The sequence below is a fragment of the Aptenodytes patagonicus genome, chromosome Z, assembly GCF_965638725.1.
Source record: "Aptenodytes patagonicus chromosome Z, bAptPat1.pri.cur, whole genome shotgun sequence".
Lineage (NCBI taxonomy): Eukaryota > Metazoa > Chordata > Aves > Sphenisciformes > Spheniscidae > Aptenodytes > Aptenodytes patagonicus.
In genome coordinates this window covers 12079048-12091685 of record NC_134982.1, presented here as the reverse complement: position 1 = coordinate 12091685, position 12638 = coordinate 12079048, and the positions used below count along the sequence as shown (strand labels likewise).

The following is a 12638-nucleotide window of genomic DNA, read 5'->3' as shown; positions in this document are numbered from 1 at the left end:
TGACCTGCTCATTCAGAAGGGATCTGTGGTTACTGTAGATCACAGGCTGAACTTGAGTAATAGTGGCATTTTGCTCTGAAGCAGACAAACAGTATGTAGGGCTGCGTGAATAGGCATGTCATATGCAAGTCGTGGAGTAACCCTTCCTCTCTGCCCAACACTGGCACGTGCCTCATGGACACGGACTATATGGACAAACTGGTGAGAGTTCAAAGAGAGCAAGGAAAAACAGAAAGGAGTAAATTGCAAAGGAAGCGGGCTAGTTCTCTGTAGAAAACTAGGGGTACATGAAAGCAGTTCTGAAATGTATGAAAGGCTGCTGCCAAGGGCAAGTGAATAAGCTGTTCTCCATATCCTCAACAACAGGAACAGGCTCCCTGAGGGGCAGCCAGGGAAGTTTAGCTTAAGACATCAGGTATAACAGATAAAACTAGCCATTCATTATTCCACCAAAAAAGCACAGCAGTCAGGACGTAAGACTGGTTTTCTTAATATTTTGCATGGTCTTGTCTGTTTCAGAAGCTCTTTGCTTTATCTATTTAGGGGCATGCATTCCTGTTCATTTTCACAGGCCCTTAGTGTCAGACATTGGAAACAATTTATTATTCTGGCTTTGCCACCAAAGAAATGCCCATCTTAGGGTCTTGGCCAACCCAGCGTGCCATGGCATGAGGAGATACCAATAGAGGGAAGGGACTGGACTGCTAAGATGCAGGATGCAGCAGATAACGTCCAAATCACTGGGATCTTCTAGAGAGATGAAGAAACACAAAGAATGGCATAGCCCGAGTCCACTATGCCTGGGTTAGGGAGATGTAATTATATGGCTTCTGGAGGTCTTACTCTTGTATGATTTCTCTTTGACTCTGAGGAGTAGGAAGCCTCTAATGCAGGATTAAAAGCTGAGAGCAGTTTATTCTGTGAGGCAGAATAAACTGTTTCTGGAGAAACAGAAACAAGCTCCTGGAAAGACACAGCAAACCTACAGGTACAGCCTGAGAGTGGAAAAGCATCCCATGCCAGCTGATCCGGTAGCTAATCCACCTGACTGTTAAAAACATACTCCAGTGGTTTTTTTTCCTAAATGCAATATGCTTAGCTTTCAGACAGTGGATTCATACTCCTTTCATCCACCACAGTGAAGAGACTTTTTCTCATTAATTCAGTCTTGTTGAAGATGATCCTTGACCACAGCTGAGAACCCTCCTAAATTTCTCTTTGTTTACCTCTTGCCATCTAATACAGCAGGCTGTCCTGGATCATCAGTCAGCTGTACTTGAGGTCTCCACGTCACGTCAGCCCATGATTAAACAGCCTTTTGGCTGTATGTGCTTATCAGTGTATGCTTTATCGGCACAAAGAGTCTAATCTGCAGCACCTAGCTGCTGTGCCGCCAGTTGTGCAAGGTCTACCTCCTCCAAAAGACATGTTCAACCAACAGGCAGCCATCCCACAATGCAGGCAGGCACACAGAGCCAGAACTGGGAAGTACGTGCCTGTCCACTGCGTGCTACAATTTTGCTCAGGTTGGAGAAAGACCCACAGCGAAGGAAATGCTATAGGGATAAAGGGGATCCGTGCATGGGAGGAAATCTTGCCATGTTCTCTAAAACACAAAATGAAAGCTGGCAGAGGCAAAGCCCGGGCATCAGTGACAAGGCAGGCCATGAAGGCAAAGCAGGTCACAGGAGATGCCCGACAAACGCGCCGAGCTTAGATTGTGTTGGACGGACTGAAACGGGGATCAACCTCATGTGATGCAGATGAAAGAGCTGGGGCACACTGCTCTACGGGGTTCCCCGTGGAGACATCTCAGCACTTCAGAAGCTGCTGGAAACCATGGTGTGGGTCTCTGTCACCACACAGAAGACTACTGAGAAACGTCCAGCAAAGAGGTGCTTAATGACGACAAACAAGATCATGTGTCCCCATGCACCCCAGACACATTCCAGTCAGGGGAGAAGAGCATGCCAGGGTGGAGAGAGCCCTGAAAGAGCCCTCAGGAGCTCTGTAATGTACTATTATACACAGAGCCTTGGCTCAGGCCTAATAATAAGCAACAACGATGATGACTCAGAGAGCTCCTTTGTTGGCTGGACATGGGATAGGAGCAGGAAGGAGCAGAGGAACGGAGGAGCAGGAAGCCCCTGATGAAGGACTGACTGCCCAGAGCATGTTCCAGGAAAAACAGAAACATGCTTTTCATCTCCATGTCATATTTCCATCTCCGGACAATTCTGAAGTCTGTGCTTTCAATACACATTTAAGAAAGCATTCCATTCTGTGCACAAACCCAGCGTGTGCCTCCTAACACACCAAGGAAAAGAGAAGACCAGCTAAATGGTGAGATGTGGAGGAGGGCTAGCAAGGCCTGAGCATGCGAGATACAACAGTCCAAGACAGAAGACGAGTGGCTGCTCTGCTCTCACTCATTCTCAGTGCAACGGACGGAGAAAACTCTCGGTCACAATGTTCTAACAGGGCCTGCCCTCCATCCCTGGGAATATCTACCACAACTAGTTGTCCTGGTTTTGGCTAGTATAGAGTTAATTTCCTTCCTAGTAGCTGGTACAGTGCTGTGTTTTGGATTTAGGATGAGAACAATGTTGATAATGCACCGATGTTTTAGTTGTTGCTAGGTAGTGCTTACACTAGTCAAGGACTTTTCAGCTTCCCATGCTCTACCGACTGAGAAGGCTGGAGGTGCACAAGAAGCTGGGAGGGGGCACAGCCAGGACAGCTGACCCAAACTGCCCAAAGGGACATTCCATATCATGGGACGTCATGCTCAGTACATAAACTGGGGAAAGCTGGCCGGGGGGGCCGCTGCTCGGGGACTGGCTGGGCATCGGTCGGCGGGTGGTGAGAAATTGTACTGTGCATCACTTGCTTTGTACATTATTATTATTATCATATTATTATTATTATCATTTTATTTCAATTATTAAACTGTTTTTATCTCAACCCACGAGTTTTTCTCACTTGTGCTCTTCCAATTCTCTCCCCCATCCCACCGGGTGGGGGGAGTGAGCGAGCAGCTGCGTGGTGCTCAGTTGCCGACTGAGGTTAAACCACGACATTAGTAATAACATATCAGAGGAGGTGAAGCATGGAGCTCCAAACAGCACTTGTGACCTTTTTAGCAATTTTTGCACACCTACTGCTTTCACAGCAACTTTCTGTATTGGCTTAAAATAAATCCAGCCCTTCTGAAAGTAAAGTACTTAGAGATTGCAGAAACATCTGGCCCTTCCTCTACAAAGCCAGAAACTAGCACAGATGTATCTGGGGATGCAAACATGGAGGCCAAGGAGCTATAGAGGGGGATTAATGCTGCAGTCCTGAACCCCAGCATCTGAAAGAGAAACGTGGTCTCCCCTGTCCATGACACTGCTGCTTTCAACTCAGAGCAAATAGGGAGGCCCGAGCACTGCCCCCAGGTTTGCAGCCAGGAGACATCTCGGCTCTCTTCCTCTTCTTCTGTGTGCAAGGCTCCATGTATTAAGCTGTGTAACAGCAATGGGTGCTCCACTCCCACAGGAGGTATCTTCTCCTGCATCCCATATTAGACCAGGCAAGAGTGGAGCCACATCATCTACCTGCAAGAGCGTCTCTGTCTTCAGATGGGGCTTCTTTGAGCATGAGCCCTCCAAGAAGCATTTCTGTGAACTCTAGGCTCCATACACTGAACACAAGGACTCAGTGAGGCCTGCTACTTTCCAGTGGGGTCTCCTGTTTTCCAGCACACAGCAGGGCCTGATGCTGCAGCAGCATGAGAGCAGCTGAACTGCATACCTAGCATAGGACTTGACCAACAACAGGCAAAACCCAGCTGGAGGGAAACAAACTGCAGCTTCCAGCTCCTCAGTGGGACGGTGCATCCTGCACTGGCTACGCAGCCCAAGGAGCACGGCTCCCCAGCAACCTCTGTGGCGTGGTCCGGTTTTCAGTTATAGGCACCAACCACACCATGAAAATGGCAGAATTTGGAACTACTTTTGTGTTTACATGGATAGCAAGAACGTCCAGAGTTAATTCAACATAGAGATTTAATATGCCTTCCACAATTAAACCAATCTCCAGCTACCAGTCCTCAGGATAAACCTAACGTAGGGCCAGAATCCCTACATATGCCATTGCTACAGCCCAAGACTTTTTAGCAAAGCAGCTTGACCTGGCTACCGGCAGGGACCTGGCAGCAGGCTAGATTAAAGCTCAGGTTAACCCCTCCTGGCATTTCCTGTACCTCTCATTAGACGAAGCGATAATACTCAGAACACACAGGGTAAGCTCAGTAGCAAATAACCTAATTAGAAGTGAAAGTCTCACATCCTCTTGGTGACCAGCAGATCTGCTGAACCCGAGGGTCAGTGTCCTCTGTGGTCAGCAGGACAGCAAGAAGAGGAAAACACGGGGAGCCCCGACGGACCCCCACCTTCTGCCCCCTCCCAAGGGTCCAAGGCTGCTCTCTATGGAAGATTCCCAACACTTTGGCTGAAACGACGCCAGCATTTGGGCAGGGCTTGGTGTTATTTTTAACACTTGCTCACATAACTCTTTGGATGAATCCTAGGAAGAGCTTGTCACCAAAATAGTATACTGTGGGCACTATTTATACACCCACTGGCAGCACAGTAGGGTATGCTAAGGAGGGAAAGCTAGAGGACCCCCTTCCCTCCTTGCAGCTTAGCAACTAGAGATATAGGGGGCCCCTAAAACATGGTTTGTTGTTTGGGCTAGTCCTCAGAAGTAAACCATCACCTGCAGAAGGCCTGATATCCTTGTCTGTCCTGCTGGGATACTCCTCTCCACATGGGAGGGAAGCCCAGGTACAGCAAGCTTGGGGATGATGGATGGCTGTGTGTACAGAGGCAGGCACGCCCCAGCTGCTGTGGACTAAAAAGGGAACAGTTGTGCCTAAACACCAGCTAGGTCAGAAGAAAATGAGGCTGCCCTCCTATTTTATCTATCCTTGGCTACTGCAGGGAAATCCTGCAGGGGTAGGGTTTCTTGGTCATCACCTCTTTTCCCTATACAGCCCCAGTAAAGGTGTGCAGTAGTGGGGGAAGGTGAAGCATTAAATGCCAGTGAGGCTCACTGGAAAGAAGGCACCAGACTAACAAGACTGACTCTCCTCCATCCCTAGGGTCAACAGCAGCCTCAAGCCTTTCCATATCAAAACAGCTTGCCCTAAGGGACTGAAGGAGGGGGGGAAAAAAAAAGATACCCTTCTGAGACTATCCAGGGAAAGAAGGCTCTTCCCTTGTCTAATTTTCTGGGGTAAAAATAATTTCTCTCAAGCCATTTCTATGCCTATTAAACTTCCTTGATTTTTGTCTTCCATGAGTTTCTTCTCCCTCCCCCTTTCTCCCAAGGCACATTCAGACTGCTCTCTCTACTTTTATATCACCTGAAGAAGCAGGTGACATGACCTGCAGAACATGCACAGGATGCTGCACAAGAACAGAGAAGAGAGACAGGCTCTGGAGCACCAGAGTAGAAAGGGAGCCAGTTTGATTTTCCAGTGTGTAAATAAAACGAAAATGGATATATGCATTTTCTTTCCATGTAATAGAGGCTACAGCCTGAGCAGCACACTGACTGTTCATCAGAGCTACAGAACAATGCAAAATAAAACCACATACACACTGCTAATTGAAGCATGCTCCCCAGGCAGGGGCAGGACTGGCCACATTACTTCTAGCAGAACAAACGGAAGGGAGCAGCTCCTACCTTGCCAGATAACGATCTCCCCAGATCGTGGGCTCAGCTCACTGCAGCTGGAAGACGGGTGCAGCAGCAACGGCATGAGAGCAGCAGGAAGAATATAGCATGCAGAGCCAGCGATAATCCAAAGCAAAACCAGCTTGTCCCCGTGTCAGCTCAGGGATCAGCGAGCCGTGCTGTGGGGAGTCTCTGCGGGTGGCTCCCCCCTTGCTGCAGGATGGCGCGGGAGAAGCAACATGACAAGGCACTTCTTCCAGATGGGAGCTGGCTCAGGGATTCCTCCTGCTGCCAGTCACCTGCCTCTCCTCGGGCACAGCAGTGCCAGGGTGCTGGTCTTGCTCACAGAGCATGTGGGCAGGAGAGAAAAGCGAGGGCTGCGGGCTGCTGGCAATGCAAGGGCCAGATTGGTAATGAAAGCCCCAGTGTAAATACAGAGGCACTCTGGAGAGGACTATGGCAGAAATGCAGCTCGTGTTACAGAGAGAGCCATTTACAGCAAGCTCAGAAAGAAGCGAGCGTGATGGGGCTGTGCGGGCTGACTCCACCGCCTGCCTGCTGAGGCAGGGGGGTGGGAGGGCAGCTGCCTGCATGGGGAAGCTGTGGGGTGAAGTGACCGCTAGCGAGGGGAGACCCCCCAACTCCACACTCTCCAGCAGCTCCTACAACTCCATACAAAGCACCTGCTAGCAGTAACGCAAACCTATGCAATCTTCTATCCTACTCCCCACTTTGGACAGCCCCAGCCCCACACCTTCCCTGGTGCACAGTGCTACAGCAGCCCATCACGCCTGGGAGAAAGGCTGATCAGAGCATTGCTCCATCCGTGTGTGTGACCAGCTCATGGTGCAGGAGCCCGTTCCCGTCGCCCAGGCCCTCTCCCCATGCTCAGGGGCTCCACATCTTTGGGACTTACCCTCTCTCTCCAGTTCACTGCCTTTGGCACCTCCTGCTAAGATTCTTCTTTCCCTTCCATTTCAGGATAACTTACAAGCTGTATTGCAACTGGATTTACACCAAATAAGGAAGATGGGGGATAGGGACTAGCTTGGCAAAGCAGCAGCGTGTCAAAGGGTTTGGGGGCTTTACCTCCATTGTGCCCACAACCGCAACCAGCAGTAGAAGGGGGTTTGCAGGTTTCAGCCACTGCCCATTAAACGAGCACTGAAAGACCTCAGCAAGAGGCTGAGAAGGAGCTGTTTCAGGATGCATACCACAGCAGGCATAGCCTATTTTCAGTAAGCCCAATGCCAGACAGGCATACAGCTCATGCCAGTGACCTCTGGGTGCAACCGGTGACAAAGAACAGGGAGTTCATGTAGTTCTGAAGCAACTGAGGCCTGTTCTGTAGAGGCTGGGGTGACGTCCTTTGAAAAAAATATTGCCTAGCCTCAAAAAAAAAAGTTTGGAAACAGTTGATTTAGGCCAACTGCATCAGTGAGTGCTGTTAGAAACCTAGCTTCAAGGACAGCACAGGGACCCCAAAGTAATAGGTGTATGTCCTGGTGATAACCTACCAGAAGGGTGAAGCCAGCCAGCCATTAAGCCAGCCTGAAATGCTCCCTGTTAATGAGAGCAGCCAGGTTGTATTACCTGTTGTCTCCTCTCTCTGCAAACTGCTGGTACAGCCACTACCCCCCCGCACAACTGGGAAAGCAAGGTTGTTGGAGTTAAAACTCCCCATTCCTGCATGTGCTGATATCCTTTCCCTGGGCTGACGGTGCCTGCAATGAGGAAGATGCTTCACGCTTTCCTCCTCCACGGCGCAGAGGTTCTCTACTGCAGCCCAGCCCAGCTGACCTTGGGATGAGTTAACTCTCCTGGCATTGAGCTACCCTTGCACAATAAAAAAGGGGAAACTTCCCAATGTAACAGCAGTGAACCTGGTGCCAGGTACAGCTCCCCAAAACAGTCTGAGACAAAATACAGCCACGACTTCATCTCCAGGTATTCATCGACATGGGCAAAAGGGCTCCAGACAGCGGGCTGCTTCTCCAAACATGATGAGCCTTAATGATTTATTCCTGCGTAGTGACAAACTGAGAACAGGTCTCTCCTGGGGTGAAGCAACTACACTGACAGGCTGGTTCACTGCTAAGCAAGACAACACTGAAGCCACGTCTTCAACCAAGCTGCTTCTGCAGCCAAACTGATCTCAGCCAGGGAATGGCTAACCACCAGATGATTCCGAAGGGTTTAAAAACCATTCACAACAACCCAGGCTCAAACGAGGCAGTTGAGAGTGTTTAGATAAAGGCTGCAATAAGGCTCATCACACCTGCAGCAACAGCAATCCTGTCAAGGCACAAGTGACAGCCCTGCAGCATCCACAGCCTGCTAGGAGCATGAGCATTGTTGACCTTGGCTGGGGAACCCTGTCTACAAGCTCTGCCCTGTGCTTTCTGACCACACCTGGAGAGATGGAGGAAAGTGATCCCCACAGAAAATGGGGTTTAGCCATCTGTACAGCCTGGCCTCATCTCACTTTGGGAGCTGCTCTTCCTTACAAGCACCGCTCTGCCTCAGTCTGACCCACTGCCCATGTTCATCGTTCACTGGAGGAATCCAGCCATTACAGGACAGGACAGACGCAGTCAAGCACCACTTCATGGAAGTTTAATTTTCTAGCTCAGGGGCATAAAACCTCAAGCAGACCACCTCCCTGTTTGGTGCCTCAGTTTCCCCCCTGTGAAATAAGGATCATAACACTTACCAAGTTGCTGCAGATGTTGTAAAGTTAACTTCATTATGGGATGCTGGCAGTTTGTAAATAGTAACGAGCATTCTGCGAGACTGTTTTTCCACCCATAGAGCAGAGACTCCTTGTGGCTTTCCCAGGCATACAAGCTACTGCACGCAGCTTTCTTCACCCTCACCACAGCAGGTAGGCTGCAAAGACAGAGATCCCCATTACCCCCAAAAGCAGGAGCTTCGGACCCTCTACCAGCTGCGTCCAGGCCGTCTGCCAGGCAAGAATGCCATGCACCAGCCCAGCCTCAGCCGAGCTGTCAAGGCAGCGGAAGGGCTGGGGCTGCACCGCTCTGGAATTCCAGCAACGCACAAACACCCCGTCAGCCTGCACCAGGAATGACTCCTCCCTGCCCCGGACCAGGCTGAATCACTGGAAATACCAAAACAACGATGAGGTCACGTTCCCAGAGCAAGGAACTGGAGCCAGATATAGCCGCGCGGAGATGCGTGCTAAAAAGGGACTCGGTGTACAGGCTGGAGGCTCTGGCAGACAGGCACCCCCGGCATTTGTCTCGTTTAAAAACAGCTTGAGGCTGCCAGGAGACTTTTTTTTCTTTCCTCTGCAGGGAGCTGGGAACTGGGCAGCACAACAGGGGCTTTAAACTCTTTATCCATCGCCCTGAAAGAGGCACAAACATCAGAGCTCGTGAGTGTATAGATTTGGGTTGGAGGAACAAGGCAGAGGTAAAATTATGACTGGATTCTGAGTCCAGTGTTCCCAAAATCTCACTGCGATACCATGCTCAGGCTTAAGCAGTTAAGAACGCCCCTGCAGCAAGCTGAATGGCAGACAAAAATCATATGCCCATTACTGTCTGGTTGTTTTTGCTACAGCCTCAGCCAGCTTCAACAAAAAAACCCATTGGTTTGTTAAGTTTTCAACAGGGTGAGCGGTAAATAACAGTGGCCCCTGCTGTTGCTCCTGAAGTGAGTATCTAAGGCACTCCATTATCAGCAAATAGACTTTTCAAGGCAGTGCGGTTCCAGCCTTTCCCAGTTCCCAGTGGAGGCAAATGGAGACATTTTGCTACTTCGGCTGTGAAGGAAATTGCAACATAGGACTTGGAAACCATAGAGGAATTCACAATAGAATTCGCAATACCCTGCTCTTTCCCCTCTCTGTAAGACGAGACATTTGGATGGATAACAGTAACGCCCACAGTTACGTGAACAAGCAGCTCTAAGAATCCAGATTTTGTTCCATCAGGACATAAACCAAACCAGACCCTAATCAGAAGCCAAGGAGGAGCAAAGATAGGACCAGACAGCTAACGCCAGGCATCTCAGCTGGCTGGCTTGGGCAGTAGTCACTGAGCTGGCATACCCTGCAACAACCACAACAGTGTCTGGCACACTGAGCTGGTGGGCTATGCCTGCACCGGTCCCTTTCTCCTGCAAGTGCTTTCAGATTTGCTAATAAAAGATATAAGAAAATCTGTGGTGACCTGTGCGTAACTCCCACAGGAGAGCCATTAGACCAGAAGTGCTCAAAACTAAATCAGTTCATTTTCACTCCAGTGTTTCAGCGTGTTCTGGTAACAAGAACCACCATATTGGGTCACACCAAGAATTCTTCTGGTCTAGTGCCCTATCCTTAACATTTTGGCACCGGCATATACATATCGCAGAGTATGGAGTGATCTCTCCTAAGGCCACACTCTTCCAGCCTGCAGCAATTCGCAGTCAAGGAACTTCTAGAGCCAGAGGCTGCATGCTGACCACCATGTTTAACAGCCACTGAAACACATCTCTGCCACTGAGGTATCTGGTTCCTTTTGGAATCTGTGTGTATTTTCAGCCTTCATGCCATCTCATAGCAACATGTTCTGCAAACCAACTGTGTTGAAAAAGGACTTCCTTAACCTCCTGCCTGATAAATAATTTTGCTGGATGTGCTTCCTCTGTGCTGTAAGAAATAGCAAAGTTGAGTAAGGTCATTCCTTACTCAACTTTTCCCCACTGTACACTATTTTGTAGGCCTCTACTCTTTCCCACTATCTCTCTTCCTACAGAAGCTATCCCAGTCCCTTAATCATCCTCATTCCCCTTTTCTGTATCATGTCCAGGTCTATGCCACTCTTTTTGTGAGAAGGTGACTAGACTGTATGTGGTACTCAAGATGCAGGCACAACATGACTGTATACCTAAGTATACAAGAATATATACCAGCATTTTTTATTTGTTCTTTATTTCCAGTATGAGGCCTGCCTTTTTGGCTGCAGCTGAACATTGAGCTGATGTGCTCAGATAACGATCCACAATGACGCCAAAGGGCTCCTTGTAGGCAGTGAGAAACTGTTCACAGATCGCCATTACATGCATAAAGTTGTGGCATTTATCAGCATGGAATCCCATTTGCTGTTTTATCATGCTAATAGTTTTGCAAGACACTCCTGTAATTCTTCAGGCAGTTTTCAAACAACTACCCTGACTAACTTAGAATCATCAGAAAATTATAGTTTCCACTCTGTCTTTCAAACCATAGCTAGATGTGTTGCACAGCATGTGTTCCACAGAGATCCCCCCGGGACCCCGGCGTTGCAGGTACCAGAGCTTTGATGCATTGCAAAGCACAGCATTTGACAAGGAGTGCTTCAAGCACAGTGACCAGGGATGCTCCGTCTCAGTGGGATATGCCACCATGGCCTGATGCAAGGAGCTGTGGAGCTCTAATGCTCGTGGTCTGCACCCGAACTCCTGCTGGCACAGGGCCATGCACAAGTAGACATTTGTACCAGATATTCCACAGGCTTTGCCAGGCACAGTCCCAATGCCGTGTAAATGGCAGCACAACCGTTACAGCAGTAGGATGGGCACACTCCATATCCCATTGCTGGGATGAGATTAGCAGTACACCAAATTTGCGCTCACACACCACCGTCTGAACCACTGTCTTGCCCTGGCACTCGTGGAGGATTCTGCTGCAGTTTGAACCCGCCGTTGTGAAACCAGCCAATAAGAAGTTCTTCTTGTGAAGGACGCGAACGAGTCGCCCAAGAGACACCACCACTGTAGGGCATAGTTTTCGGCAAAGCAGTTGAACTAGCAGAGAGGTTGAAAGCATCCTAAGACAGTGTCCTCCAACAGCAGCCTTTACAGCCAGACAGATACTGGCGCCAGCAGAACATTTGTAACAGCAGCCCAAGAGACTGTTCAGACAGGAGTGGTCCTGAGGAGGACGCGGTGTGACCGGTAGCCCCTGCTCCTGACCCCTGACAATGTGGTCAGCAAGACAAATGCTGTTTTATGAGGTGAGCTGCCATCTTCTGTGACCAAGTGGGTCACGTATTCGTTCCCGTCCCCTCATTCTCAGGCCCTGAAGGTCCTGTGCACCAAACAGACAAACCAAACAGATTTCTTCTTCTCCTCCCTACCGGCCTCAAGGTTCCTGGGTGCCAGGAACCTGTTAAGAAAATAAAGCTTTAATTGTAACTACGATTTAGTGCTGTCATCATTCCGCCAAGGATCCCTAAAAGAGCGTGTCTGTGTGCTCGTTGTCAGGTGACAGCCACGCTCCCATCCACCGCTCCCCTGAGGACTCAGTCGGCTGTGCAGAGTCCAGGGCAAGGCTTAAGGGCTACAAAGATGCTTAACAAATACCCGCCCCAGGCACAACAGATGTGAATTGTGGAAACCAATATTCCCAGTCCAGGCAAGCACACACAAGAACGGGAAGAGCAGGGAGAGAAACTGGGCTTTAGATGAGCAGCAGATATCACAAGCAAAACCCCAACCAGGCTTCACGTTCCAGAACCAGAGGAACAGAGACCTATACCCAACAAACGTCAGAAAACACCCTGCTATGTGTCCAGGGCTTTGGTGAAGAACTGGGAGTTAAGTGTTCAGCAGAAGGCAGGCTGCATAAGGCCAAGCAGAATTGGTGTAACCAGCCTCCCTGAACATCTGGGAGGGATATGGCAAGCAGAAAAACTCCTCTCAGCCAAGTTTACCCTGAAGCACTCCAAGTTGAGCTGGCAATCCAGCAGGATCTGATGCCTGGCCCAGCTTCAGCGGAGCTCACCACAGGAAAGAACATCAGTCAGCTACAACTACACACAATACCTTAATTTCATTTATTTCCAGAGCTCAAAGGTACCCGCACAGCAGCTTGATGGTGTGGGGGAGGGTGAAAGAGGCACTTCATCTATCCCTCATCTGTTTCA

The 12638-nt window shown here is 49.5% G+C and overlaps 1 protein-coding gene across 4 annotated transcripts in view; it reads right to left on the bottom strand.

Annotated features, from left to right (window-relative positions):
- The window catches only part of RUSC2 (RUN and SH3 domain containing 2), a 54624-nt gene extending 45879 nt beyond the window's left edge, over nucleotides 1-8745 (bottom strand). For 2 of the 4 annotated variants that reach the window (XM_076361943.1, XM_076361951.1), the window contains exon 1: nucleotides 8438-8745. The gene's annotated coding sequence lies outside the window, so the exon portion shown is untranslated. Of the gene's footprint in view, nucleotides 1-5733; nucleotides 6106-8437 lie in introns of those variants that run through there. The other 2 variants (XM_076361946.1, XM_076361945.1) reach the window with 1 other exon arrangement.
- Nucleotides 8746-12638: the final 3893 nt, after the last annotated feature.